The sequence below is a fragment of the Anopheles aquasalis genome, chromosome 2 (assembly GCF_943734665.1).
Source record: "Anopheles aquasalis chromosome 2, idAnoAquaMG_Q_19, whole genome shotgun sequence".
In the NCBI taxonomy this organism is placed as follows: Eukaryota; Metazoa; Arthropoda; class Insecta; order Diptera; family Culicidae; genus Anopheles; species Anopheles aquasalis.
The window spans coordinates 14,697,501-14,722,500 of NC_064877.1; the positions used below are offsets into that span (position 1 = coordinate 14,697,501).

The following is a 25,000-nucleotide window of genomic DNA, read 5'->3' on the forward strand; positions in this document are numbered from 1 at the left end:
GATCCGTCATAAAAATATGTTCTCTCTGGAGGGAGTTAATAAACGCAATCCGCACAGCGCGCGAGACTTGAGTTCTTTTTCTTGGGGGACCGCGTATAGTCCCTGGAGATAGTGACAAATCATTAGCTGTGCTAGCGAGGCGAAGCAGGGCGGGATTATGTTTGACTTTCGGGCTCCGGAGTTCCTTAGTCTTCTCTACCTCTCTCTCTCGCTCGTTCGCTCGCGCTGGTTCCCTTTTAAGTTCTATTCTGTGTGCCCCGGGTCCACTCAGTGTCGGTCACGGGATCAGAGTGTTTGACACATTTTACCCGAGAAGAAGCAGGAGATGGATGGTTAGCACCTTTCCAGAAGGGTGTATGCTGATGCCGAGAGTGCTTTACTCCCTCTCTTGTGTGTTTTTTTTTTGTCGCCCGTTTCCCATTCTACTTCCACGCAGACACACAGTTCACCATGGTTGGTTTGGTAAACACGACGGGGGCCCTCCCGTCCTGGGGTCCACCTGACTTCGACCTTCGCAGGAAGAGGATGACCCGGGGACACCCTTAAAAGATTTATTGCTGCAGACATGCAAACGAAGATCCTTCCTTCCTCTACCTGGCCATCTACAGTGGAGTTTAAGGTGAACCGAAACCGAGACGTAACGGACGCAACTCAAACGGCAAATCGCAAACGACAAGCGCATTCAATGGGGAAGGGTCGAACCGGTCCGTCGGTCTTTAGGTCGGTCGGTCGGTCGGTTAGCACACGGACACCAGGTAGACACCGGGCACCTGAAGATCGCCGCGTTAGTAACGCGTGGATGGAGCCGAGATTCGATTGACTCACAAAAGCTGAAATGTCCCCGGGAAGGTCAGCCACCAAAAGGTTGCAGCACCGGCACCGGCTACAGGAGACCAGCGAGTCTGGCCCAACGCCAACCTGGATGGGTTTGTAGCGATCTGTCCTGGATTCCTGGATTGTATGCCAAAATGCTGTCCAAAATCCATCAACCAGAACAAAGGACCAAATAGACACGAAGAGAGCCCGAGAGGGAAGGGAAGGAGTAGCGCAAAAGGTAAAGGGATTCCTGTAAAGGATGTTATCCTGTAAGCTCCAACGCAACAGAGCGAGAAGGAGAGAGAGAGAGAGTGAAAGCAGAAGTAACATGATGTCGCTACCGGTGGCCACGAGACGAGAGAAACAAATGTAGTCCCATCCCGCTGCTGCTGCTGCTGCTGTTTATATTCGACCAACGACGGTTGCCAGCTTCTTCCTCCAGGGACCTTTCAACCCAGCGAAAGTGGATGCTGACCTGCGCTGCCTGCCTGCCTGCCTGCCTGCGTCTACACCTGAACTTCTCCGGGATTTGGATGTGGCCGGCCGGTTCGTAAAATGATGCTGGTAAATCAAACATGTTGAACGTTTCGGTTCGGTTTGCTTTTCATCGTGCCATCGTGTCTTGTTTCGGTTGGTTCTTTTCACTATGCAAACCCTTCTGCTTCTTTTTCTTCTTTGTCTTTTTTTTTCTTCTGGTTCGTTTTCTTTATGCTGTTATCATTTTTACTCGTTCCATTCTTGCTGTCTTCTCCCTCAAGGAACAGGGAGCTTCTGGGTTTGCATTTGCCGGGAAAGAAGGTCTGCTGCTGTTGCTATTGGACTGTTGGGACGACGTTTATGGTGCGGTCTATAAACAATTTTAAATCACACTCTGGACCTGGAGGGAAGAGGGGGTACATAAACGTCAGAGTTAGTGCCGATCCCGATTGATGGGTGCATTTCATGCCCGCAAGGAACCGACTCATGACTCAGAAGTCGTTGCCACGGTTTGTTCTAGGCCCTGTGTTGGCCACCAGTCCGCAGGTGTGTGACTGTGTTTCTGTGTGTCCGAGGGTGGGGGAGAAGGAGCAATATTTCAAATTTAAAGCCAAACGCGGGCACGCTTTGCATTTGATGGCCTTTTGTGTCGTAAACAGTGGTACTGGTGGCCTGGTGCTGGTGCTGCTGTTGCGTTGCGGTGTTCTCGCACTCGTTATGAAGCTTAAAATGCGGGATATTTTAATTTGGAAGTAAATTTGCCGGCTTACCAGTACCATGGTTTTGTTTTCGACCTCCGGAAAGCATGTCCTTAAATTTGGTATTCACCGGAAGAGGACGGAGGGAGCAATTTTAAAGGATTTAGTGACAAGATTGAGAGCATTTTGTGTAAATTGAATGAAGACACTCCATTAAGCACGCGTCCTGGAGCACCGGGATCTGTAGCCAAACTCATGGGGACATCGCCTGAAGGCGTCTAGTCCCTAGTCGAACGATGCTCCTATCCGCTAATACGGAAGCTAATTAGGGTCAGTGGCAGGATGCTATAGATGGGTAAGGGCTCTTCCTGCTCAACAGACACTCACAAAGGGGAAAGTCCCTGAACAGTGACAGCTGACCAGCGGTTGGAGCAAACTGGAGTTTATGCGAATGGCCGTAACGGACTTCCGGCGAAAAGTTGACAAGAATTTTGGGAGCTCGATCGTCCGGCAAAAAAGGGGAGGCGTCCGTTTGGTTAATTAGTTGGGGTTGGGATTCCCCTCCCACGGGTGGGGGAAGGTTTGTTTGTGTTTACCTTTCCGCCTTGAAACACCTTGGGCGTCTTGCGGAGTTGTTTTGCTTGTCCGCAGATTGCCCGCAGGCCTCGGGATCCTGGATTAACGTCTGAGATCGTGCGCTCCATGTTAAGCGCCCATCAATAGCACCAGCGCTATCACATTTCGCTTCGAATCGCCACTTTCAACCCACCACCGCTCCCAATCGAATAATGACTGTCGCGTCAGCGTCAACTGAAATCAATCTCCTGGCTTGTGCTCGCTTGAAATTCCAGGCACATCAACAGAGGGCTCGCACAGGGAAGTACACAGTAGCAGAGAAACTAACTTTCCGTCCGTCCCAAAATACCGGATGACACCGATCCGATGCTCGGTTAACCCAGCAGAAATGAGATCACTTTCAATCCGCCTCAGTAGCACCAGTAACCGAGAAACGGGAGCAGCATTTCGCCTCGCTCGCCGACTCACCGAAGGGAACAAGTTTTGTGCTTTCCAAAAACTGTAAACAATGGAAACGGGACGGGCAAAAGTTTTTCCACTTATCCAGCCACACTATGCTGGCGGGCGCAGATGCGTCGTCCTTGACTTTTGGTTGCCAAGGTTTTGCGACGAGAGACAGGAGACCGGCAAAGGTAAACACGTGATGACACTGATCCACTTCCTGCTTCCTGCTTCCTGCTGCTCGTTCGCAGTCGTGCGAACAGCGGTCCGAGGAGGAGGAGGATGGAAAAATGGGAAAAAGTTTTCCATCTTTTGACCACTGACGCCACCGACGAGCAAGGGTGCGAACGCCATTTTGCGGCCCCGAAAAAAACAAACCCCGATAGCGAAGATCCGGGTCGAACGATGGTGCCCGGCCCCCACCATCCCCCCCCCCCCCTGCGTGCCATGTGGTCAACCACCATTAGACTTCGGACGAGGGACGTAGCACGCAGTGAAAGGAGTCAAAGGAGGCGCGCTGGTGTTGATGAAGAAAAGAATGCAAACACAAATCTACGTCACGACCTACGGCTTCCGCTGCTTGCGGTGCTGTCAAAGCAACTGTCAAACTTTTCCGATTTAACTGGCTAAAAGCTTGACCACGGGTGGTGCGGTCGAGTTTGGACATATGGACGCACACTACTTGGACAGAACCGGCCGTCCGAATGGTCCGGACAACGATCATTAATGCTGGGTGCTTGTGTTCGTCCGAAAGCCGGCTCGGAAAGGTCGAGGTGCTGATGAGTTTTTACACTTGACCGGGTAAAGAAGCCCTCTGCAAGTGTGCCTCAGGCGGTGGCGCTCCAAAGTTCAGCCAACCAACCGGATACTACCACTACTGCTACGACGACTGATTTCCACCCTTCTTTTTTTCGTGCTCTGTTTGAGCTTTTCCTTGCTCTCGCCGTGGTTTCGGATCAAGTTTTGAAGTTTTTCAAGTAGAACAAATATTTATGATGTTATTAGTTGGCATTAACGCTTGGCTGTCAGAAGCAGCAGCAGCAGCAGACAACCTCACAGACTGGTAGACAGGATAATGACTTCGCAGAGGAAAAGTGAGTGAGAGTTTTCTGAGATTTATTCATGATCCACTAAGCGATGGTGTCGTGGAAGCTTCATACTTGGGATGGTTTCTCCTTTCCTTTTTTCACTTTTTTGTGTTTGAAGTGTTGATGCACTTTGGTTGCAAGTCTGTCTGCAGCAGTTTAACAACTAGTTTTCGCAATAAACGCCCTGGCTTCAGGATGATGATCTGCTGCAGCTATTTTGACGTAAATCGATCAAGCAAGTAACTCAAACTGAGGTTCGTTGGCATGCTGGCATGCTGTTACATGCATTTTACAAGTCTTAGGGATAATAGTTTAAGAGCAGAACGAGAATCTGAGAAGCCCAGCATCTACCAAAAGTGGCCCACAGAACCAAAAAAATAAACAATAAACAAAAAAGAAGACAGAAAAGCAAATCCCTGCAAGGTCGTAAAACGAACGGATCCGTTCCGTTCTCGACCTCGGCCACGGGGAAAGGTTTCGGTGTCATCCTTTTTTTCCCTTTTTCCAGCTTTCCGACTTTGCGACGAAGGGAAAGGAAAATAAAAAAAAAGCTGCAGGATATCTCAGCCTCCAACGTCGTCTCGGTTCAGGATTTCTTTTCATAATTTTCCATTTTTCCTCCTTCCAGCACCCTCGCAGGGCTATGGCTATTGCGCTACCGCATTGTCCACTCCATGGGCGGATGGTTCATGGGTGGTGGTCAGCCAAGAATGCGAACGCAGAAGAACTTGATTCTCACCTTTGGCTTACCTTCGCCGAAAGATCCGGTCGGGTTCCGGAGGATTACGGGGCGGGAACAACAAAAAAGGGGAGAAGAAAGGATGTTGCTTCGTTTCCGTTTCTGGTCACTGAGTTTTGCGCGACCGGGAGCAGCACGCAGATCAAGGCCAAAGCATTCGGGCGCTGGACGCTAGAATCCGTAGCAAACCTCTCTGACCCACAGCTGGTGGTGGTGTCTTGCGTTCTTCACGTCGGGCGGAATGGGGGCGGAGGTCTTTCTAGCGTACAATGTGCTACCGCCTCGCACGGAATCAAAAAAAAAAAGGTTCCGCTTCGCACCCCCTTTGTTGGGCACTTTTTCTTCAATGGCGGCACAATTCGCTCCTCATCTTTTGCTCGTTATTTGCCCTCCCTGAGTCCTGGTTTCCGAGGCATCCTTTTTGCAGGAGGATGGTTGCGGGATACGGGATCAAAAACCGGACCAACCGGTCCTTTTTTCATTATTTAGAATTTATTTAGACTACCGCAGCAGAAGCAGTAACAGCAGCAGTAGCAGCAGTGCCGGTGCGAGGCGATGAATGTAAATATTGGAATTTTCTCTCAGCAGAAAGGAAAACGGTTTTTTTTTGTTCGCTCTCTGTGTATTGTTCCGCCCTCCTCTTTGGGGATCCACTTTGGGCGCTTCGGTGACACATTCCGGTAAGGCGAACTGGCACCAGTGGAATAATATTGGGACGGTATTGATCAAATTTGAGCAAACATTAGCTCCTGAATTGGAGCCGAGAATACCTTCTTCGCTTGCCGCCTGCTACGTGCGGAAATATGAAACCGAGATCGGACCGTGGACCCATTTTGCACGAAATATGATCTCGGCCAAAAATCACCAGACACCGGGATTTGTGGGTCCCGCGGGTGTGTATGTGTGATCAAGGAGTGTCTACTCAACTTTAATAATCGAAGATCCTTGGATACATACGTTCCCGGAGACCCAAAAGAGGACAAACATAAGGATCTAGATTTTGCAATTCACCGATTCCGCCCAAGTGATGCTCTCTTGGGGCATGTTTTGGATCCACGGCGCTCGGTGGGTGTTTCAATAATAATGATTCGAAATCGGAGCAGCCTTCTCCGAGGTATGCAGGGTGCTAGTGCCCAAAAGTCACACCGCTGCCGGCATTTATGAATTATTTATCGTGTTGTTTTGGTTTTGGGCGCACACCTTACCGATCGATTCCGGGTGGAGGTGGGTTATCGGATGGCGATAAACGAGGAATGACGCAAGGATGGAAGGAAGAAACAGGTTTTTTTTGGTTTGAAAACAACGCGTAAATCCCGGGTATTTATGCGCCGGTGCTATTCATTGAGAAACCATTTTGGGAATTAAACGAGCGGAGCATCTACGTAGGCATTGATTTGGATTGGATTTGGAAATCATTTTTACGCGTTTTATGCTACTGAGTATCTTGTTCTGGAAGAAGGACAATGGGAATTCTTAGTGGTGAACTTGATCAAACATTGTTTCTTTTACTCCACTTCATGTACGCTATTTTATGTTGCATATATGGTTATTTATGCTAGATCGTTTTATGCTATGGATCGACAATATGTTGTTACTTTCCGGCACACGCAGAACAAATTTTGGGGATGTTAAAGTGAACCGAACTGTGCGGAATCTTGTGACAAATCTACGGCGATGATTAATGGAATCCATACCCCCTCACCTCTTCCACCATCTCCTCAGCATCCCCTCGCCTGCCACGCAGTGAATCATTTTCCGATTGCGCTGGTGAGCTCCGGTTGCAAACATCCTCATCAAAAATTGATTGGCTGGCTTTCTTCTTTTTTCGGGGTTGAACAGTGGAAAGGGCAGCAGGATGGGCGCCACCGTTTTATTGTTGAAAAAGTATTCCCTTACGACAAGGAAAGACGAGGAAAAAGTTTCCCTACGACAAAGTGTGGCCATTTGTCGCTCAGCGTCGCTTTGCTGTTGATGCGGACGCGGAGGAATCGCACATCTCCTCCAATAAGGCAGACTTTCTCGCGATTGAAACGCGGAAAATGCTCTCGAAATTCCGTGTCCAACATTTTCGTTTATAGCAAACGAAACGAACGAACGGAACGCAGAGCGCAACCGTTGTGCGCTTCCGGTTGCGTTTTGCCAGCGAGTTTGACTTCACTCGGTGAATCCTTGGCGCATTCGTTGGGGTTGGCAGCATTTTTCCCTTTTTTCCCCAACCATCTTCACTCCAATTGGTTCATCTTCGGGGCTGCATTCGTGGCCAGGCGCTGTCAGCCAGCTAGTTAATATTCCACGGAGGCTGCCAGTGATCCGCCGGCAGCTCACAAACTTCGCCGTTTCTGGCTGTGACCCTACGGCAATGGCGGTGGTGTTGGTGGTGGTGGTGGTGAAACCCAAATATATATATTTGGAATGAAAATCCTACCCTACGGGAGGAAAAAACGGGTGCAAAGGGGGAGCGGGCAGTAAAAAGTCCCACGAGAGTCGCGCGATCGCTCGCGAGACCGGTTTGCCGTTGCAATCGCTTCTTGTTGGCTTCTTGGCACGCTCGCTGAAGACATCTTCCGGATGGTTTTTCGGTTTTCGTCCGCTTTATTTATTGGGACACTTTATTACCTTCCAGTCGAGTGCGCGAACGAGGACTCCCGGAGGCCAGACGTGCAGCCAACAACCACACAGGGGGTCGCTGGAGGAGGATGATGTGGTCAACGGGGTGCAAGCAACATCCGTAACCAACTTCAAAGTCCAAACCCCAATTCCAGGATACGATGAGAACATTTTATTCGCTTTATCACCCTCCAGCCTCTTCTTTGCTCGCTCTTCTCTCTCTCTCTCTTTTCCTGGTCTTTTGGAATGATCATAAAAGCGTTCGGCCGGAAAAGGAAGCAGCAGACAAACGGTTGTCACATGGCCAGGCGGAATGCAATTTTCACCATTCGAGCTCGAGCTGCTTGCGCGCTTCGCGCGGTCACTGGGAGCAGCAGCAGCAGTATAAGCACATGGGTGGCAACATCGTTCAGCACGGCACAGCAGGGAGCGGGCTCGTTTTGTTTGCTCCTAAGTAATCGAAATGAATCTGTAATGATAGAAAAGCTTCGTGCTGCAGGCCACTGACGACGACAGCGTGGTCGTGGAGCAAAATGGGGTGTTATGCAAATTTACTAGCCCAGACACCCTGGCATCGATTGGTATCTTGCTGGCTTCCCTTTCTTCCGCCACTTTTAGACTCCTTCTTCCTCCGGTACTCTTGGTACCAGCTGCACCAGCGATGGTCCTGGATGCACAAACACCACAAACCAACAAAAAGAAAAGGAAGGAAAAATCCTCGCCGAGGAATCTGCATCCGGATCAATGGGATGGGGGGAATCTCATTTGGTGAATGCATTTCATTTTCTCGCTCAATTCAATTTCTGCTATTCATTGGTTTTTATGCAGCTGCCAGGATCCACGTGGAGCTACAGATTGAGCAGTGATTCCGTTTCTGTGTGTGCCAGCATTAACCACCGGGATAAACAGGGGAAGCTTTTCCACCCCTGCTCCGGAAACCCGCGCCCTCAGCGGTGAAGTCAATACATTGTTAATACGATACGCAGCGTACCGTGTCCGGTTTCGCACCAGAATGCACTTGCACATTCCAGCACCACTGATTTCGTTTATATCTCTGCTCGTTTTTTTTCCCGGGGGCTCTGCTCAATAGCGATGAGATGTAAGCAACAGGGTGGCTTAAATGTAATTAAAGATACTGTGCGAGCGTTTGCTTTAAATCATTCCGGAAACAGGCAACGAGCTTCAATTCCCGGTACTGGGATGATTCTGCATCTTGGTTTCTATTGATAACCACATCCTGAGCACCACTTGCAAAGCTGATTGGCAAGAAAACGAGTGAATGAATTGCAAGAAAATGGTTGCTCAACCTGGATGGCTGAGCTATTTTCCTTGATGAGCCTATGCACGATGAGCAAGGATAACGCATTCAATCCATTGCACGAATGCGAATGCTTCGATGTGGTTTGCATCTTCCAGTTGCGGATGAAGTGGTTCAAGACCCTGCACTTGAACCAGCGACAGAGAAAGGGAGAGAAAAAATGATTTAAATAGAAATTGCTCCACATCCTCTGGGGAAATAAGTCTCGCTCGGTGGCTTTCTCTCGTTTTCCCTCCCACAACTCAACTCAATTATTTATGTCTGCCAAGCCTCGATGTACGTGTGTGTTCGTCTGTGTTACGATGTTAATTAATTCGACTAACAAAGATTAAAGCAATTCTTTCATTACTTCGATGGCATCTCAGCGCTTTTGTGTCGCGCCTTGGAAGGCCAAGGACCCAGGTCGCATGTGTGCTGACAGGATGGACTGGATAGCAAGGCAAACCCGACGATCGTCGTTGCTGGTGGGTTGGTACTGTATACACCAGCACCACCAGCAGCAGCAGCGAATGCCAGTGGGACGTGGGTCTCTTTCTTCGCCCTTTCATTCGAATGTTCCAATGTGTCCTGAGGGGTGGAGAGGTCGCTCTGAAGAACGTCAGGAAACGGAAAATTAGTGTACACTGCATGGGGCGCCGACTCGGGGCACCCACGACACCAGGAAACGCCAAGGCACGATACGCTGAAAGGACGCTGGCTCTTTTATGTTGCGCTGCGATTCTCATGTGAGTTCGCTTGTGCCAAGGAGTGGGTGGAGGACTTTCTTTCTTAAAACTAAAAGGAAAGGATCCTCTGGATAGCTGCGAAACACATAGCTGCGATCGCACACAGTGTGTGAAGCTGAAAACTTAGGGAAATTGATTTTCTCCTTTAACTTTCTTTTATCGTCCAGAGTGTAGGCGCCAGAGACAGAGGAGTGAAGAAGGAGAGCAGAAGGGAGAGAGTGCAGGAGTGTGACCGAAATGTTTCCGGAACCAGTACAGCCAGCCGACCAAAGGAGGGGGTTCGGTTGTTCATATCCCCTTCATACAATCGCACGGTGATTGCAGCATATGCGTCGACACAGAGGGGAGAGGGAAGGTGGTGCACTCCGAGTAGATCTTGCCCACTTTTCACAAAGCAATAATCTCCCACAAAAGCAGCAGCAGCACGCACACGACGAGGATCTCGAAAAATCTTTCTTTTTGATGGTTTTCCATCGAACCGAATCGTGGTGCAAGGCAGGAAGGCAGCCAGTGGGCGCTTCCTGGATCGTTAAGACATCGTTCTCGTCCTCGTCTTCGTAGCCATCGTCGTCATCGTCAATTGGAAGCTCTTTTTCGCTGCGGACGACGACGACGATGGTTCGTTCGTTAGTGGCGAGCGCTGCAATATATTGAGGTTTTTCCATCGCATTTTCCCTGCTCGAGCAGCGATCAAAAGAAAAGCCGGAAACGGGGCAAAAGTATGGAAATCGCTTTTATTACTATCGCGGATCCGCCACAACCCCTACACCTTCCCCATTCACTCCACTCCGTAAAAAGCCAACGGTGGCGGTCGTCATCGACCACCATCGACCATGATCGATCGAATCAGCGTAGCCATTGGCTGCAGAGAACAGGCAGCCCTCCGACAGTACAGCCTTTTATGGCATTTTGCTTGATTTGTTTTTTTTTTTTCATTTTGCAGCCCCACCAGCAGCAGCATATAATATCATCAAAGTAAGCATCGCTACAGAGAGGGATGCACTTTATGCGCATTATCCAGTCGCTTAATTAATGGCGAACTAGCATTCGCTCCCGGAATTTGGTTTTATAAATTGAAAATTCGCATGCTGGTGAAGTGCTGGCCGGCTCGTGTTCTATGAACTCTCACACAGCTTTTCCCCCGACCTCGCCCTGCGAATCCACTAAAAACTCTCAAGAGACCATTTGCCGAGGTAGCAAAGCGTGATGTGATTTGAGGTTATGTTATGGAAAATCGATTTCAAATGGCAACGGCCGTGGTTCTAAAAGCACAGAAAAGAAAACTCGTCCTCACCGGCACACACGAGAGCGCAGGCGAGCATCCTGCCTGCCTGCCTGCCGGGCTGCAATATACCTTGTGTAACGAAATGAGGAAACGAATAAAATTTTATGGATGATAATTTGGCCGCTTTTTTCGCTCGCTTCTCCGGTGCTGCATCAGGTCTGCTTCATACCGGGCTGGGGCCTGGAATGGAGCGTTTTTCGGAGGGAATTGAATTATTTTGGAATTAACAACTTGATGATGCTTCCGGTGTTCGGATGCCGGGCTATGCGCCAAAAGCCGGTGCTCCTGGCCTGGCCCATCCCATTACTACCGCCAGCGCTTTTCTTCTGTTCCTTTCTCTGCCTCACCGACACACGCTCGCTGGTTTATGTGTTGTTTTGCGAATGCGAAAAAAACGGGAAATGAAATTTCATGTTTGCTAATGTGTACCGACGAAAGTATAAATAAACAAACTCCCGGCGTGAGAGAGAGAGAGAGAGAGGGAGAGAGAGAGTGTCATTTGCGAAACGGTGGTGGCCATTGCCTTTTGTAGCGCCATCAGGTACGATGAGACTTGCCCCGCAAAAATTCCAAAAAGTGTCACACGAAGGTACGTAGAAAAGCACTCATAAGGCAGCCATTGCCCTCTCGGATCAGATGAAATAAATACTTTGATCGCTTTTACTCCATAACCTGCAAAATCTGTAAACTCATCAATATGCTCGCGGTTCTCGGTTGTGCGTCCTAAAAAGGCTGACTTTTCGGATGAATTTTCCCAATTTTTCTCCACCCATTTAATACCACAAACACAATGGTTTGGTGCACTTTCGCATTATCTCTGACCTAAGCATACGGATCAATGTCAATTTGTAGCCATCGAGTGGACGCGACCGGGCTCCTTTCCACCATCGCTTTGTGGTATGCTGCTGCTGCTGCTGCTGCTGCACGTCTTCGAATGTCCGGGCTCCCCCGCGAACCCGGAATCTGGACAGAATGTTCCCGTTTCTGACAATGCAACCCGGATTATCTGTTCGCTCGTTCACTCGGCCATAGCGAGTTCTAGCTGTCAGTCAGCGTTCGTCGAAGGTGTGACTGTGTGGTTTGGTGTGAGTTCTGCAGCCACTTCACCACCCCTGCTGGCGCTAGATGCTTGTTATGCTCCTGGTTGTGGACTTCACTTCGATGTTGAAATGTATTTTCTTTTCCTGTTCCCCTCCCTCGGCTTCTCCTCTCTCTTCAGGTCATTTTCGTGTTCGCACACGAGCGAACACGGACCGAGCAACGTCCGCGAACGTCAACTGCAGCGAAAGACAGTTCGACAGACCCCTGCAACTCACTGAACTGAACTGATGCCAATGTAACGAACCGTTGTTGGGGCGTGCTGGTGCTGCCACGATTTGGCCGGCAGCTCCGGGAACGTCTTTCGCCAAAGAGCGTTGCGTGGCGTTACCATTACGCTTCCGTCTTAAGAGCCGTCTCTTTCAATGGCTTGCTGGCTGGCCGGCCGGGGGGGAGTGAAAGTAAAACCACAACGACCAACCAGGCCGTCAACGGCATCGCGCATCGAAGGCGTTCTCCTTGGGTGGTTGCGTTTCCGGTGTTCCCTCGAGGCTGCATCGCTTGGTCCTGCCACTCGTTGGATGCCAATCGACGAAGCTCATTCACAATTCAGGACGACGAAGACGACGGCGGCGATGAGAAGAAGCAGCAGCACAGCGAGCTAAGAAGGAGTAGTAATCGGCTTATTCCGGTTGATTTTCCTTCCCATCTTGGACGAGTGCTTGCCCTTTGCACTCGCGCCTTTTAGCCCCCGGCCAAGAGCGGTTTGGTGCACTACACTGACCAGGGTTCGTGAAATGGGGGGGGGGGGGGGGGGGGGGTGGTCCAACCGGAAGATGTTCGATGTTTCTGAAATTTTCGCTTTTCTTTTCTTGCTTTGATGGTGACCCGGCCACGGACATGGGTCATGAGGTTAGTAGTAGGAGAATAACATGCAACCGAAGGATGGATGGATGGATGGATGGAAAGTTCAGTGGCTGTGGCGGACACGTACCAGAGTTGCGCTCGTGATGCACTCGGTCAAAGTGCAACTGAACCAAAAGAGGGAGAGAGAGAGAGAGGCTGAGGCACTCCCTCGGGGGAAATCAATCTTGCGCCAAGTTGCCCGGAAGATGTTGAAGACTTCTCGGCTTTCGATGGCTCCCGGGCGATGGCCGTTTGATCCACCGTCCGTCGGGTCGTCACGATCGGTTACGATCAGTTGAGGGGTGATGGAGGAAAGAGAGTGCTGACGGAACGCTTAAACTCACTTCGTGACTGCTGGAGCTCGAACTCGTGGCTCGTGTGATGAGTGGGTGGATTTTCCTTCCGTTTTTCATCGACTGAACCTTCCCCCCTCCCCCACGGCACATTCCATTGGGTAATCGGAGATGGGGAGGGGATGAAATAGTTTAAACTTTGCACGTCACGTCACGCTGATGGTGGATTATTTGCCAACCATCCCGGGGACCACCTTCTCGGGGAGTGGCAGAAAGCGTCAATGATCCGTGAACGATCATTGTGTGTTGGGTGGGTGAAACATTGTTCCCCCGGGGGGAGGCGGGGAAAAACTTGTTTCTCGTCCGGAGTCACGGAGCAGTACCAATGGACAATGCAGCTAAGCTCCCACCGGGGGGGGGGGGGGGGGGGAGGGGGGAGGTATCGTGCACAACAAACTGTTTCGCGTTAATCGTTGTTGTTGAAGCATCCGCTCGATTGGAAGCGATTAGGGATGAAAGTTCCTTTTTGTGGATATTTGGATGAAGACGAATAGTGCGTCGGATGCTGGTAAGCAGAAACGGTGGTTGCTGGGGTTTGCGTTAAGCTCGCCGACTCAACAATTGGCTGATCAAAAGGATACTGATGCTTGGTGAATCGTGATGCTGAAGAAAGATATTGATCGTTTAATTTAGCAGCTCGACGAATGGCACTAGTAATACATGAGGAATAATGAAAGTGGATCGTTGAAAGTGCATTTCAAAAGTGCAAACGTAGAAATCCTTTGAACTCGACGAATACCCCTTTTAAGGAGGGCGCTAAGATATTTAATTTACTTTGTGACACATATTTTTAACATTTTTCCCAGAATGCTGATCCTTTCAAGAGTATTATGTAAAACTTTTGGGCCAATCGAAGCAAAACTGACAAAGATATAGATTTTTGAAAATCCCCGTTTCATACAAGGTTCCATGCAGCTCTCTACTTTGAATAGCGTTTCCCAAAACCAACGTTTTCAAATTCGGTGCTCATCGTACCGTAAAAACTACTTGACCGATCGATTTGAATTTTTTAACACATAATCTGCACACTTTTTTCCAGGTAGTCCCGTCGAGATATCATTAAAATTGTTAACACTTTTTTTAAACAAATCTGTAAAGTTCGTATTTTTATCGCAGAATCGGCAAAAGCATCACTTTTTCAACTTCAAAAATCTGTCAAAAATCGAAAAACTTGAAATTCATCAAATACTCGACGTCGTTACCTAGATAAATTTATGATCTATGAAAAGAATATTGATTTGTATTTTTCTGATGACCCATCACGCAGCTACGATCGGAACGGTTTTTGATACCAATCAAAAGACTTGCCTTTTTAAGCGACGAACCCGGTTTGATCATCGACCAATCCGTCACCTTCGTAGTGCGATCACTTTTTCAACTTAGTATCAAAATAGAACCCAAAATGTTTTGAAAATTTATAGTTTAATAATACATCCACTTGAATTGATAAAGTTAAATGGTTTCTTCTTAACAATTGGTCAAAAATGAACCATTTTTGGACCGGAATGTGTTGAATTCGTTACCGAAATCACTTATGAATGGTTTTTATTGGTGAAATGCCGATAAAACGATCGGTCTGGTACTGAATAGCTGAATCAAATTAACGAAGAGTTGTAGATTTTTTCAATAGTTTGTGCGCAACATATCCTTAAAACAATATATCATTTAAATACTCTTCTAATTATTATACTTTTAATTATTTCTCAGTCAAATGGTCTATAATCCGGGACTTCCCATCAAGCATCTCACTCAGAACGTTCTCATGATGTGTGTCGAATACTCTCCTGTGAAGAGTTAAAGGAAATTAAGCTGACAATCCTTTCAAAATGTGCATCCACTCTCTGAACCCAATCGATCTCGCTGCCACGATAACGCCACCGAAGCCAGCAGTCACGGTGGTATTGTTGGTGGATTAGTTATGTTCAGCCTTTTCTTTCTTGCTCAACGGAACACGGTCTGTCCATCTCCGGAGAGTCCGGCGAGAGTGGATGACCTTTTTTTCGGTCGAATTCGCTCCTCTTCAATTGTGAGATTCGGTTGGCAGTTTATCTGATATTAGTCGTGATCCTCAAGAGCACGGGCCATGACGCCTTATTCAGTCCCGCCCTCAGTTCGATTGGTTCATGTATCTTGAGATGGATCGAGAGCTCCATCGACCCTCCATCGTCGGGCTGCTCCATGGTCCAAGAAAGAAGAAAGAAAAAAATCGTAACAAAACCCTCATTCGGAGCGCGCTGATCGTGATTGTGATCGCAATTACCGCTCGAGAGGAAATTGTTCGTCAAAATGCTCTTTCGCTCCTGCACATTCGTTCACCACTTTCAACGGCGATGGCCATTCACCAAGCGCCGATGGCTTCATTTAGCACTGATTAAGGATAAAGCCAAGAGCTAAGCGCCCGAAGGGGGCGAAACAGCACCAACGGGCCAGCGTCCATGACCATGAGAGATAAGAATGAATCATCTTCCCGGCTGTCGAAAGTGCTGCGTGCGTGCCAGCAGACCTTCACCGCCAGCTTCAGCTCCAGAGTCAGCTCAAACAATTAACGAAGCAATCGGGAGCCGCAGGCGGCAAACAATCCTTTCGCTCGCCATTGTGAATCGATTTTAAGCTGCTGCTTCTGCTGCTGCTGCTACCATGGACCAGTTCTAACCACATTCCAGGCACGTGCGTCAGCGTTGGCGCTACCGGACGGCCAACCGGCCCGAGAGAACTCTCTATCTTCTGCTATCAAGCAGCAAACGTTCGAACGCGCGCTTTACGTTCTGTTGCTTTTGGCTGCCCCAGATAGTTCTAAAACCCTCGCTTAGAAGTATGTGTGACTCTGTATATGTGTGCGATGGAATGGGTTGCGTATTTGCTCCTGGTGGTCTGCGGTCGGTGGAGCAAACTCCGACAAGTTTTCACTTGGAAGTGGTCCACTCTACGACTCCGACGTGGCCCAAGTGCTCGTGTGTTGGTTTGGTTTGTGGCCAGCCTGCTCTCCGGGGCTCTCTCTCCCTCTTGCGCTCTCTCGGTGGATCCAGGCCTCAAAGTTTTGGCCCCAAACGTGGTTAGCAGTAGTCCGGCTCGCCCGTCCGTGTGGAACTCGCCTGAAGCCGCCGTGCCATCTGTTGGAGTTGATTATTTGATTTTAAAGCCGAAAATCACGCCGAAATCACGGCGGAATCGGACTCCATGGAGTCTTTGGTCATTCCACGAGACTCCCCGCCCAAATTTGCTCGTCTGTCTTTTGGTCTGAGGGCCTTTAACAACACAGTTCCAGTTCCACAGTTCATAAATCGCTTCGGAATGTTCTTGTCAAGGTTTAGTTCGAGGGAAAGGGGAGCCTCGGAATTGATATGCAGGACAACGGCTCCGTTCCTGGGGTCGGGCCATGAGCGTGTCTTATCAGTCGCTAGAGATGGTGCCCGGGGGACGCCCTCGGTCTCCAAAAACGGTCCTTTACCATCGTCCGGAAGAGAATGGCTCCTCCTTCGGGATTTCGCCTTTTTGTTCCAGCATTTTGCGGGAATTGGTGTCAATCTAGTGCTGCTGCTGCTGCTGCTCGAAATGAGCTGACGGTGGCCAATTGTGGTTCCGTCTGCCATTCTAATGGTTCCCGTTTTTCGGTCCGATGCGGCTACGATGCATCCGGATGCTTACGGAGCGTCTCTGGACACGAGATTGTCTTCCGTATCTTCTCCAACCGAACGTGAATGCGGAACAGGATTTTGAATCATTTAACCACAAAATTGATGCCAGCTGAATTGAAAATCCATTCCGGGTTCCGTGGTGCCATTCTGTCGCTGTCGCTGCTACTAGGACGATTCTAGGACGGTGAAACAGGGACCCTCAAGGACTTTCCTGCACCGAGATGCAGCAAACTGTCCCCAAAACGCACATTGACAGACGGACACGGACTGGAGGATTGTGAAGATACGCGTGTTGCGAGTTGATAACGGATGCTGCATCCTTCAGCGCGCTCCAAGCGAAAGAGGAAGAGTTATGAGTGCGTGACGGGAAATTTAAAACTCCCCCCCCCCCTCCGTCTCCCGGTCACCTTAAAATCATAAAAATAGCTCACAGAACGCTGACTGACGACTGGACCGGACCGTGCTGTTTGGCCATCCGTATTGTATTCAATATGGAGCCTGTTGTCTGCTTTCGGTCTCGTGGCACTGGATCTCAAGGCACACTCAAGGAAGGGTGGCGCTTGAACGTGTGCTGACCCGGAGGACCTCGGAACTCACTGACGATCCGACTTGTGGCTCGAGTGCCTCGGCCACATGCTTGAAGCGAGTGAAGCACGTAATCCAAATTGTTTCGGAGAGAAAATTTATCATCACCGTTGGACGTGGACCATCATCGTCGGAATATGAACGCCCTGGGTCCCGGGCCCGGTCGACGGTCAGGGCAGAGGGCAGAGATTTAAAATTCATGGACCATTTAATCGAACGCCCGGGTACGGATTGCAATTAACGAAAGAGCGCCACGATTTATGATCTAGGAGGGGGTGGAGGGCCCACTATTTTCCGACATTTTACCGCCTGGAATGTTAAACCCATGAAGATCCTTTTGCGTTTGGGAATTTATTACATTCTCTCGCTTCAGATGATGGGAACTACGGAACTACAGAACTACGGAAGATTCCTTAGCAAGTCCAAGCATACTTTGATAGTTTTTGGAAGAAGCTTAAGAAGCAGGTTCGTTTTGAGCCATACAGTAGGCTAAGGGAGTACTGAGCCGAGGAGACTCAATCAAAGTAAGCGATTGGCTGGAGCATCCGAAGGAACAAGGATTACTGCCACTAATGGAGGTCGTAATGATTGTTATATTATGGTTGTGTTCGATGGCCACTGATCCGAAAGGCCGGTACACACAATCGAATGACTATTTCCGTAACGAAGTACCAGGGAGTTCCAATATCGAAGCAGGAGGTCGACCTATTCACTCATCACAGCCACACACAACGCCCTGGAATGACACGCACGGAACTAAACCCTTAATTAACATCAGGCGTCCACTGATGGGCTGGAAGGGGGGGGGGGGGGATAAATCCTGCTCCTCGTCCCAAAACACGCCATGCTACGTGAGCATTTTCCGTAATAAGCCACGGCACCATAATAAGACACAAGTCCCCCCACCGGTACCGGAGTCCGGAGTCTGCTGAAATGAAATTTCATCAAGTCCGGTCGAGGCAGAGAGAGAGAGAGAGAGCTACCGGTCCTGGGGTGGGTTCAAGCCGAAGCTATAAGCTTTTAATCTCTGCACAGGCCAAAGCAATCCATCCGTGGGTCCGGGCGCATAAACAAATCACGGCCGGTTGAGAAGATATGTAGGTCGGTTATGCTTCCATCCCCCCCTGCTAGGTGACACCACGGACACCTTTTTTCTCCTCCGGCACCCTAGGGGTACGACAAATGACAAATGAAAATGCTGGTCCCGTGACGCACGACTCAGGAAGCACTCTCGCAAACCACCTAATCCCTCGTTGGTGTATGTGTGCGAGGGAAGGTGGAATTAGGACGAACAAATCCCTTTCCTCATTGGACCTCATTGGTAAGGACAAACGGAAGCCGTGATCGGGAAGGGATGGAAAATGATTTGGACCGGTCCATGAGCGGTCCTTCTTCGTCTTCTTCTAGGGCTTTTTTGTGCCAACCAACACCATCCGCCTTTGGCCACAACGACAAGGCTAATCAGCATACTCATCGTGTCGCATCATCATCATCGAGCGAGCTCTCCGTGGGCCTTGGAATCGAGTGGCCGTGTCGGAATATATCGAACCCCAAATTCTGAACTTGAGCGATGAAGTTGAAGCTCCAGAGGCTCCTCAACGGATTCAGGGCGATGATTGCCACTCGTTCGCACGCATGTGTGTCTCAAGGGAGCTCTCACATACAGACACCTTCAATGGATCCCTTTTGTGGTGTGAGTACCCGGGATCAAGGAGGAAAGGACAACAAACACACGTTACACGTCCCCGGCCCAGTGGTCTCTTCGATGATGAGGTCGCTTCTGCTACCTCGCCTGGAGGGTGCCATTGAGAGCCCCGTTCGGACGATCGACGATGGGCCATTGGTCCTCAACCACCCGGTGGCCCTGGGTGGGCACTTGTACCGTTTGATGTTTTCCGTACTAATAAGATGACCCTGGAGGCCGGCACACAATGGCCGCCGGCCGGGTATAGCTGGATGTTTAATTTTCCCGCAAGACAGAAGAGAAACAACGGAGTACTCGGAGTACTCGGAACGTTCGAATACCCCGTTGGGCGGCGGACCGTCTGTCTGTCTGTGTTTCCTTTTTCCCCGGCCAGTTGACCAGGCAGCCCTGAAGCAGCTTAAGGAACGTGAAGAGAAGAGTGAGTGTGCAAAGGCGGAGGAGGCGGCTATTCAAACAGCAAACAATATCGGCTACCCAACCGATACACGACCTGCTTGCGACATACGGAATCGTGTAATTGCATGCCAGGGAAAGGACGATGTAGGTCTTTGGGCTGGACCAGAGACCCAGCAATGAACGCCGGGAACATCGAACTGTTGGGTCGAACGGGTGTCATACTAACCGCGATAGGGATTCGCCTTCAACATCAACACTTCGCACACCGCTCTTGTCTCTCTCTTCTCTCCTTTTCTCCACGAAAGCTGGTCTGGAAGTCGAGGCGTCGAGGTAGAATTAATCGTTTCTAATATCCTAACAACCAGTAGACCGAGAGGCCGATGCCAGTGTGTCAGCTTTCCAAGCGAACCTCCACTTCGAAGAAGCTACTAGCGTTGCTACTCCGGGGTGCTCCGAGGCATTCATCACCCATAACCTCATTTTCATGGCAATTGTTTGCCCCCTTTTGCTCGGGTGGCGCCGGTCTCCGGTTGGTGCGCGTGGGAACACCAGCGTGGGTTACGTCGTCTAATGGTCCCTGGTGCTCCTGGGCTGGGAAGATCATCTCCACGCTTCCACCTTCCCTTCCACCGCGTGGCTCGAAGTTTAACTATCCGTATCAAATGGCACACATAAACATGGGAGCGTGTAATATCGCTACCCGGTCCTAGGTCCGGTCCCGGTCCGGTCGCTTGTCCGAGCCGACACCCGGCCCCACTAGAACTATGGACACGTAATCTTGGGAGATAATAGTCAAATGCAAAGTCCACTCTTGCCTTCTTTCTGCAATTTATTTGCCATTTATGGAGTCAATCTTTTGGAAAGAAAAGTGATTCGATGTCCCTCTTGACCGGCGGGCCTGTTGGTGATGAGAAAGGTCAAAATGAAAACCCCCGGAAGTTCCTTTTGCATTGGTCCTCACGACGACGGTCCGGTGGTCGTTCAAATCGATGGCAAAATAGTTGGCAAAAGGAATATCCATTTATTCCACGAATCGTTCGTGTAACGCTACGCCCATAGTCCGACCCAGTGGCACACACATGAGGACGAATCCCCTCGGTAGCCAGCGAAATGATTCCCTTTGTATCGGAATTGCTGTTGGTTTTGCAGGAAAATCGCACGGTTGGGAGCACCCCCCGGCACGGACGGAAGCGAAGAGTCAGGAGTCAGGATTTGCTTTTAACCGGTGGAAAGGAGCAGAAGAAGATCCCGGGTGTGTGGGAGGGGTGTTCAATTCAATGATCCTAGCCCGGGTGTCTCCAGGGAGAACGGACTGAAGTCGACTGGCCTCCGGTTGCTAACTGCGGAGCGTACCGTAACTGCCAAGGTTCGCAGGAAGACCCGACTCCGTCGTCGTCGTTTGCTGTCGAGTCGTTTATGAACTGATGTCAATGTGGTCTAGTGTGCTGCTGCTGCTGCTGCTACTGCTGCTGGTTTCCTTGGTCGCAGGCGGTGCGCGTGGAAGTCCCAAACGCCGCATAGTAACAACGGACACATAAGTCCAGGGATCGCAAGAACAAAGGTGCTAAACAAAAACATACGTAAGGCGATACCGAACTATGGCCGCAGTAGTTGGCCCTAGTGCCTGGTCCAGCTACTACTAGGGGGATCGACTAACCTTTAAAACTGGTGTTAGCTTGCCGTTTGTTAGCGATAGCGATAGCGAACAAAAACCGCTGCCATAGACACTACTACTAGATCTAAGTACTGTCTCCAGGGACAGTGGTGCTTGTCGATGGTTGGCAGATCTGCCGGTCCACTGGCCGGTCAATAGCAGGATTTTGGACTAAACGCTGTGGAACGGAAGCGACAGCCGTTGGAAGCCCTTTGAGTTGTGAGACACCGCTCGAGGTAGCAAAGGGAATTGACCATTTTCGGGGAAAGTTTTACGAGCACGGTGGCGGTCTTGTATCCGTCTAATCGGAGCTGGTGCTTTGCTTCCATTGGAAAGAATTCAAACCTCCCCGGGAGAAAAAATCACACACTAAAGCACACACAAAGAGACTGGCGGTTTAGGTCCGATAAGGAACTTCGGTCGGTGTGGTTACGGTCTCGGATGGGATGGAACATCTGCGTATCGGTCTCGTCCTGGACCGGTCTTGCAAGGTTGGTCGGTTGATTACTTTTTCGAATATGAGTGTGCGGTTTTCGGTTCCGTGTGTCACTGGATGTTCCCTGACTCCTCCCCACCCTGATTTTGGACGTGTAATCGCATCGGTTGGATCGATCGCTCGGATCGAGTGCTTCTTCCCCAAGGACGTTCACATTCGGGAACGCACGGGGACGGAGTGTGGAACTGAAACTTTGTGTCCGCTGCTGCTACTTACTTGATTGTTTTTAGTTTTAGTCCCACCTTCCACTCCATGCGGAATCCGTTTCCCCACGGTCTCCTCTGAACCTCACGGTTATTACCGGTAAGCGATGAGGAGGATTTTTGCTGGAGATTTTCCTCGAATACTGAATGTTATCCGGAACTTTGTCCCTTCCCTAACCGCAAGCTCTCGCCCGCTCTCTCTCTTTGCTGGTGTGTCGTGCACTCACCTTGATCCGGATATGTTGGAACTGGAACAGGAGACTCTCGAGAGCACGGTGATTGAGGACTGTGATGTGGTAAATCTGCAATTAAAAACAGGATGCAAGAGACGCAAGGTATTAGGGACCGGAGTCGACGATAACTTCCCTCGGGAGGTGGCCTGTTCTCCTTTCCGTTTTCCAGTCCGATTGCCCTCTCCCTGGACCGGGCACGTGGGCAGGAAGGAGCAGCCGCCGCAGTGACATTAGAACCCATGTCAAACAATTGTAATTATCGTTGGAAGGAAATTATTCAGAGACATTTTATTTCCGCCCACCACACACCACACCGCACGCACAGACACAAACATACAGACAAGGCCATCAAGGTCCCTCTATCCAAGGGAACGATCCATCGTTCGCTCTACGACGGTTCTCGTCGATGGCTGTGGGCAGTTGTTATTGTTACTTCGGTTTGTGTTGTTTGTGTCTGTGGTGGGTAGCCAGGGTGTAATTAAAAGTAAATTATGGCTTGAGCCTTCGCGTCGAAGGCCCCGAAATGGCCTGGGTCGAGTCCTGCGCAGCCAGGCAGTTGCAAGGGACCCATACGCATCAGCTGTCGATGGTCCCGCCGGACTCCGAGGCAGTGGCCGGCGGTTGGCACACTTTCCGCTTCACTCCCGCGCTCTGGGACCGTTCAATCAATTTTATCCGCCCCCAAACCGATCCGAAATGAACGTTTGTGCTAGAGAAAAGGGCTGGGAAGGAAACCACTTCCGGCCATCAGCAACATATCGACACACGCGGCACACATTGTGGCTGTCTGTCTCGTCGATCCCATCGATTTGACCGCGCGACTGTTATTATCACAGGACACGAAAGGAAATTAATTTTTTACGATCATCACCAACACACACTCCGGTGACGGTGTGTCCATTCAGTAACAGCAACGCCACGGCTTTCACCCGCTAAGCACTTTGGGTCAAACGGAAACGGCCCGGTTTACCGGATTACGATCCATCCCCCACCGTGGAGCGCACATCGCGACTGTAACAGACGAACGTGGCGAGTGCCAGTCAGCCAGATTCGTGTTTCGCTCGCGGGAAAAAAGGGATTCTAATCCTTAATCGATGGATTAGAATTGTTGCGGCCTCTACACACGCTTGGCTCCTTTTTCAGTGTATGCTGATCCTGAGGATCTGTCGGAAATGGGATTGAAAGTTTTTCGATGACGAAAAAAAAACCACTCAACCGACAATGACGAGGAAGAGGATTTTCGCGTCAACGGAGTGAAAGCGAAGCGATAGAAAAACGGAAAGGAAAAACAAACAAAATACGCTCGATGGTTTGTGTGGTGCTGGAACACACTAATTCGTCAACATGCAGGCGATGGTGGTGGCGTTGGCGCGGCTGTCGTGCTGTGTTCATTCGAATTAAACGGCTGTCACATGCCTGCCAGGAACCGTCGGTGTTCGCTGGAAAAAGCCACTCGATAATTGATATCGAATATTCCGATCATTTTTCATAAACCGCACTCCACGCCACGCCACGCCTCCAGTTTCGTGCTATGGAATGTCGCTTTTCATTTTGTGGATCGCGGGAAAAAATTCTCGAATCTAAACGACCACGGGGTGCCGGTTGATCGTTGATTGATGTGTCGTGTCGTGCTGGGCGCGACGTGGATGGTGGCCAAGTGGCCGCGGAGCAGGTGTAAACAGGTCCAGGAAAGCCAGACCCAGTGGGGCACGAAAAAATAGGGGATGAAAAAAAGGAAAACGGCGGCCAGGATAAGGGTTGCCGAGCGCGTAATGAGAGGACGATCGGCGGAACGATCCATCCGTTGACAGTTGAAGCCATTCGATGACGTTTGCGGTGGTGGCCGCGATGATTCGCGGGTTTTCTCTTCCCTTTTTCGCTTCCTCGCTCTCTGTACAGTGACGTGGTGTGTCTTTTCCGCGCGATTGATGGACCGTTTCGATCGCTTTTTGATGAAATGATGAATGACTGGGCTTTTGAACTCTGGGTGGACGTGGAAGAGGCGAAAGGGAAGATGCGGTCACCTCCTGCGCTGTCGTGGGGCCACGCAAAGTGATGAAGCATGATTCGTTCCACTTCATTTTTTGGCTGGCTCATCCAACATCGATTTGGCGGCAAATGCTGGCCGGCGAGTGCATTTCGCCGGGAATGCACTTAACGAACCACGCAGCATTTTTGATCCCGTGGAAAGGTGAAACTCGAAATTTTCGTATTTTTTTTTTTACGTTGCTGTTGTGGTAATGTGAGACGGCAACGGTGAACGGTTCAAACGTGCCATTACACACGATTGCGATGCATAGAATGTATCGGCTTTCATGTGATTATGCAACGGAATGGTCGTGATCGTGCGCAATTCGATCCGGTTTGCCTCTATGCCTCGATGGAGTCGAGGTAAAGGTCGCTAATCCGTAGGGCGGAACAATTTGCCGCTTCAAAACGGAGCGGCATGTCAATTCGTATTTTTTTTGGGAATACATTGGAACGTGATTCCGAAATGGAATAAAGTACATCAAACCAAATGCTCGCTGCAATTTCACCGCTTTTTGGCACACCATTCCTTATAATATGCAATGCATTGAATAGAATAGTGAATGCACTCGAGCATGGCAGGATAAAAAAATTTTGCTGTTTGTTTCTTTGTCTCTTTATGCCAGCATTCATTAAATTGTGAATGAAAATCAGTTTGATGGGCAGCTCATTGTAAATTTGTCTAGCTGATTCCTGCAATATTTTTTATTTCCTTGCTAAATTACTAAATTATCTTAACGGAATTTCTTTACCATCATAAGCTAAATAAATATTTGCTTGATCATATTTATGCTTCTACATTGTATTTAAATGGACACCTTTGAGTGATGAAATTTATAAATTTCTTCCTAAGATCGCTAATAACAAGAATAAATAGCTATGTATTCGAATTTACACTCTTTAGAAGAACTCAAAATGTTTGGCGTATCTCTATTGCGGCCAAAGAATTGACCAATATTTCCTAATATGTATTTTAAAATCAGTATGTTCAGGACAAA

General features: G+C 49.6%; 1 protein-coding gene across 1 annotated transcript in view; it reads right to left on the minus strand.

Annotated features, from left to right (window-relative positions):
• Positions 1-25,000, minus strand: part of LOC126569205 (connectin-like) — a 93,755-nt gene that overhangs the window by 35,460 nt on the left and 33,295 nt on the right. Inside the window, exon 2 of the mRNA XM_050226145.1 lies at positions 21,969-22,043. The gene's annotated coding sequence lies outside the window, so the exon portion shown is untranslated. The remainder of the gene's footprint in view (positions 1-21,968; positions 22,044-25,000) is intronic.